Raw genomic sequence first — 6,059 nt, 5'->3', positions numbered from 1 at the left:
ACAGACTATACTTGGAATAGATTAATAAAAAGAGAAATAATAACTTTACTCCTTTAAAAAAGATATTTCAAGAAATTACAATAGACGAGATGTTTTGTTTGTTTTAGAAAAGGTGATTTTTTTCTGAAACAGTAATTGATATGTCCGGAAAATACGGAGTACTAATAAGAATATTGATAGATTCGAAAACGGGATATGTATTAAGTATGGAGGCGTTGTGCAGCTCTAAAGATAGATGCGGGAGACAATAAAAATCTTGCAGCAATAATTGGTTAACTTGTTGAACAGGTAACAATTTTTTTACGAAATACAACTACTAATCGAGATTACACATCAATAGATTCGGTTGAAGAATTCTACTCAGAATTTGGTCTTATCATGGTTAGTGCTTTGCATAAAAATCAGACATTCCAAATGTACTAAAAATTTTACAGACTACAAAATATTTTTATTTTTCTGTATTCGCTTTTACTAATGCAGAATCACTAAAACCATCCTTAACATTAATTTCTTAGGAAAGAGACGATATAAATCTATTTTACAATGAAGTAAAAAGATGTGTTAACACATATGATGTTATTTTGTTAGCTCAAAGATGACCTCTTTCAATATTTTATACACTTATTGACTATTGCTTTTTTAAACATTTCTTCCTTGCCTATCATAAGAGGAGGATTCTTCTACAGCAATTAAGCAATGAAGTAATAAAAAGAAAGAAGCTAGTTATCCATAGAAGTTTAAACTCGGCACGTTTCCAAAAAAATCATAAATGCTATAAAAAATACAAAGTGATTCATAACTACAAATTAACCGGGCAGAGTGTAATCAGGACGGATGAAGAAAACATTTTTTCTTTAATAACCTTATGTCCGACACTTCACTTTATTTTTAAATAATGAGGCTTTAAAAGTGTAAACTATCCAGTTCCATACTTATGAGAATTGTAAACTATTAATAGTAATTAAACTTTAAATGTAGGAATAAAATACATTATCTCTATAACAAATGATATGCAACTTATTACTCAAAACTTCACTGATACTCTACAGAAGGACGGGGGCGGCACTCCTGCTTATCTTCCGGAGCGGCCAGTACATGACAGGTTGTTTATTAACATGCCCCTGAAATTTGCATATTCAAAGCTTTTTATTTAAAAATAAAGCGAGATCGGACGCATGATTATTAAATAAACAATGTTTCTATCGTGGCCCCATGCTACCCGTCTGTTCGATTTATCTGTAGTTCTAAATCACACTCTATAACGAGAAAAACAAAATATGAAAACAATAAGGCATAAGAAACCTAATTGAAGAAAATGATATCACGTACAATGGAAGTTAAACACAAAAGAATGAAATAACGATTTGTGAAAACCAGAACAAAGTTATTACAAATGCAAAAACCATAGCCACAGAAAACATTCAATAAATACGATACTTCGTCATTCATATCTGACGACTTTGTGGTATCTAAGTATAGCCAATTCTATTATTCTATTATATAAATGAATGCTCATAAAAAGAAACTGAGTTGAACAATTTGTCATTTATTTTGGAGGATAATATTACTCAACTATTATATATTTTCTCTCGTGAAAATGGTTTTCTTTTAATAACAGTGTATAAAAATTGAATGAGCTCGACGAAACCCTTCTACCTCTCAAGTTTCGATACATGTTAAAAAAACTTGCAAAGCAATTACACCTGATACTCTTTGTTTGTCATTCATTTTGACACTATTAGGAAAAATATGGCGATACAAACGGTTATTGTAACTTTGAACACATATTCTATACTTCAGGGATGAAAGTCGCCTTCGGATAACTTTTTTACAGATCACTGTTTGTCAACTACTTCATAGCACTAAGATATAAGGTACCACTTAAAGAACTCAACGTCACCATAATATGTCAGAAAACAAATCTTTCGACAGACACCATTGAATACCTGTTTCATATATAACAATTTTTGTTACAATTAATAAATAAATTATTTCTTGTGGCAATTATTATTGACTCGCTCTATGTGCCTTATACTTAATTCACTTTAAAAAACATGTAATTTTATATTGAATAATTTTTTAACTCATAACATCAATTCTAATATATGTTTTAATTAAATCAAGCAATACAAAGAAAATGTTGGAAAAACAATTGTAAAATTTATAGTATAGAAAGTTAGCACTGGTAATAATGTAATATTGTGAGTTGAGTAATTATATTACTTTATGGAATCACAAGTTGAACTGATACTTTTTCAATTGGTTTCTTTAATAATCATTATATTGAAATCATCATAAACATAAGAAGTACTGATACTATTATACCAATTCCAGCTAGCTTTTAATGTGCAATTTTAATACATAGAATTAAAAGTAAAAAATTACTCTCAAATCATATATTTATTGCTGTGTTGCACAACAATGATTAAGTACTTTATCGTAAGTGGATTTAATTAAGAGGGATACGATATAGAACTAGTCTTCAAGCTAAATTGTATCTGTTAGGAATATACACACTTCTATCTATGACAATATTGCGAATATAATGTAGAAACATGTTATTCAACACATACACATTATCAAAAGTAATTATAAGAAAATGTCAATTTAAACTTTCATAAAAAATGTTTCATTAAAACATGATTATTTTGTTCTTTGTAACTTCCAATATATCATTATCATATTAAATTATGAATGACAAATTTTAGGTTTGAAATTATTCATATTTTTTGCATATACAACTTATAACAAATGTCTGTATATATGAAATATAAAATTCAACGTATCCCTTCATTCACAAATCCATATGTTACACGTTATAAGAATTACACAAAATTAGTCAATTTTTTATATATACAAATTATTTAATACTGTGAATACATATAAATATAAAGCCCTTAGTTGTGCTTCCATTAACTACATAGTTAACAGAAAATACAAGAATGCTTTCTATATATAATATTTTAAATTTTTCATTGATATCTGTATATGTATATTGATCAAATATAACCTTATCTAGCTATATTTCCCTATTCTTTTAACTCATACATATCTTGTACTTCTGACTTATCCTATACTATGGACATTTTATTTCATAAATTAAAAAGTAACGTGGAAGGTTCTGGTCATTTTTATTAACTAACTCTTAAAACATTACAACTTAAATAATTAATTAACGTAGATCACCTACAAAAATGCTAACTGATTTTTTATATACCTGGTTCTCTCGTCAATTCATTAATTTCATTTCATATTAACATTTTTCCATGCATTTTCCCTCTTATATCCTGAGATTTTTAATCTATATAAGAACCACCTTGCTTATTGTGAAATAAAAGTTATCAATATATCAAAACCTAGATTCTTACATATACTGCTATATCAATATATTTTATTAAATTAGAGAAACAATCGTGCTCTCCAACGTCTAATGTATAGTCCTAGATCTATAGTCATTTTTGAAGATGTTACAGAAGTAAATATGACAAAGTGTTACACAGTTTAATATTTGGATGGCACGGATGTATCCCTAGCCATAGTAACTGAATAATCAAATTAACACATATCTTGCTTTCTAATAGCGACGATAGTAATACGTTAATTGTTTTTTTTGTTTTTTTTTTTTGGATATCATATGTGCTGCACAATGAGTTCAGGCACAGTCTAGAAAATTGTGATGTAATATTTTCACATAAATGATTGAATATGTAAGATATATGCGATAAGTGCTAGATACCAAAAGAAATACAAGCAAAAGCCTCCCTCACTGTGATCTATTAAGATGACGCTTCTCTGTCCTGTATCCTGATTGTCCTGCCTGGTCTTGTCTCTAGCCTTATAGCCCTGCCTGCTCCAATACTAAACAGTACAGAAGTACTGGCGACTAGAAGACAAGTAGTAGGTTCACCTGAGGTTTAAAAGTCATAAATCTATTAGTTAAGATGATTGAAAATACTCAAATTGTAAAAATCTATAAGTTTTGAGTTAAAAATCAAATATTATATTATATATTATTGTGAAATATTTCCTTTACTATTTCTTGTTGTATTACAAAATATACAATAATTTCTTTATATTACGCAATTATAATATTATTCAATTAGAAAGGACATATAGCATAAGCAAACAATGCTGTACTTTACTACTGAAGATCAATTTTGTATACTTGAGATAATTAGCAAATCAACAATAACTTAATTATTTAATAACAAACTATTTTACATTATTTAAATCTCTTTATAAAGAGAAAATAAAATTCTACAATTAATTAAATTGTATGCAAAATGTATAACCTGTTTTAGTTAAATATCTGAATACTTGGTACCAAATAGTTGGCAATATTGAAAACAAGTTATTCATTAATAATTTACTTTAATAAACATATAAAATAAGTGACATAGTTGAATAAGGTATTTTTTATATCTGTTATATAGTATCACACAAATAAATTTGGACAAACTATATGCATTTGACTTGTAGTTTGTACTAACTTTGCAAAGGTTTTTCATTCTTACATACTTACTAGTTATCATTCATTATTTACTACATATATAAAAAATGTAAAGAAAGATTATTTTCTAACTTTATTAGGGCAAAAGTATTCAGACATTTTGTACTGTATCTTCTGTTTTATGGTACAAACACTACTTTCATCTATATTTCAATGAAGTTGTATACCTTTAACTTTTTTACTATAGAAAATTAAAAGATATTCATGCACTATGTATATATAAGACTTTAAAGTTATTGAAATTATTTATATGATATTATTATCTAATTCTATCATATTAATGTAGATAAAATAATTTCATTCGTGTAAATTCTAGTAGTGATAAATACAGTAACAGCTAACAATTATATAATATTAAAACACTATTTATAGATAAACAACTATAATCACATTTAATAGGAAACAAGTAAATAAATAAATAAATCTATATTAGAAGCATTAATAAACATTTAAAATATAAATTCAAAAGTTAAGAGGAAGTAATTCAATTAATTAATAAATTAAATAGCTTATAAATTGAAGCTATGTCTTTTTTGAGTTATTTACAAGATAACTAAAATACATAATATTTCCAATTTCAGTATTAATAGTAAAATGCATTGATAATTGCATCATTAATAACTATTAAATGTATTCATGTTAGAATATACTTAAAACCAAAAGTAAGTAACAAAAGTTTTCAAAAATAACTTTTATACCATATTATAATAACAATTCATTAGAAATAACAAACTTTAATTAATAGTATATATGTTTCTCAATCCTTAGTAATGACTATTATAAAACAATGAATTTTCTTTTGTATAAATACTCTACAGAACAACTTCATGAAAAATAATATAGAAAGATGCACAAAGAAAAATTATTACAATGATATCTATAAACAAAATATGTAAGGAACAACCCTAAACTAAATTTAGTTAACTCAAAATTTTTGTCCAATAGACTTAAATTTATAAAAAACTATTAATTGAAATATATATTAGATTAAAATCAAGTATATTGTTTAAATAGTGTCACCTTATGTAATGTCACTTTAAATATTTATGCAATACTTGATATGTGATAAGAGAAAAAGTTTGCCCAAAAACATTTATCTGGTACTATATGTCATTATAAAATCTTTTCATATTAACTCAATGTAATTTTTGAATTATATATACATTTATATAAACATCAATTAAAAATACCTACATGGTTATATTATTTATGCCCAAACTTTAAAAACATTTTATGTTCAATCAGTTCATATGATTCTTAATGTATTTTAAATACCAAAAAATAAATAAATAAAGGAAAATAAAATTATGCAGCAGAACATTAGGTCAAACATAATCAGTCTTTACAACAGAGTAAGTAATTTGGCATTGGTATTGCCAATTATTTGGTACAATTTGTATGTTAATTATATAACTTTCACTTGAAATAATTTATGTCCAAAGTACTTTTGTAATGTTTATATAAAATTTATGTAAAAATTGCTTCCCTTTTTGATCTTTTTAATAAAAAAGAAAATCATTTTATATACTTAATTGTGATAAGCACAAGT

The 6,059-nt window shown here is 25.7% G+C and overlaps 1 protein-coding gene across 3 annotated transcripts in view; it reads right to left on the bottom strand.

Moving 5' to 3' along the window:
• Positions 1 to 3,126: 3,126 nt before the first annotated feature.
• Positions 3,127 to 6,059, bottom strand: part of LOC108574016 (heterogeneous nuclear ribonucleoprotein A1, A2/B1 homolog) — an 8,707-nt gene continuing 5,774 nt past the window's right edge. For all 3 annotated transcript variants that reach the window (XM_017936514.1, XM_017936516.1, XM_017936515.1), the window contains exon 7: positions 3,127 to 3,907. The gene's annotated coding sequence lies outside the window, so the exon portion shown is untranslated. The remainder of the gene's footprint in view (positions 3,908 to 6,059) is intronic.

This window comes from Habropoda laboriosa, unplaced genomic scaffold (assembly GCF_001263275.1).
Source record: "Habropoda laboriosa isolate 0110345459 unplaced genomic scaffold, ASM126327v1 scaffold200, whole genome shotgun sequence".
Classification (NCBI taxonomy): Eukaryota; Metazoa; Arthropoda; class Insecta; order Hymenoptera; family Apidae; genus Habropoda; species Habropoda laboriosa.
The sequence above is the reverse complement of the archived record's forward strand: the minus strand, read 5'-3'. Positions and strand labels throughout refer to the sequence as shown.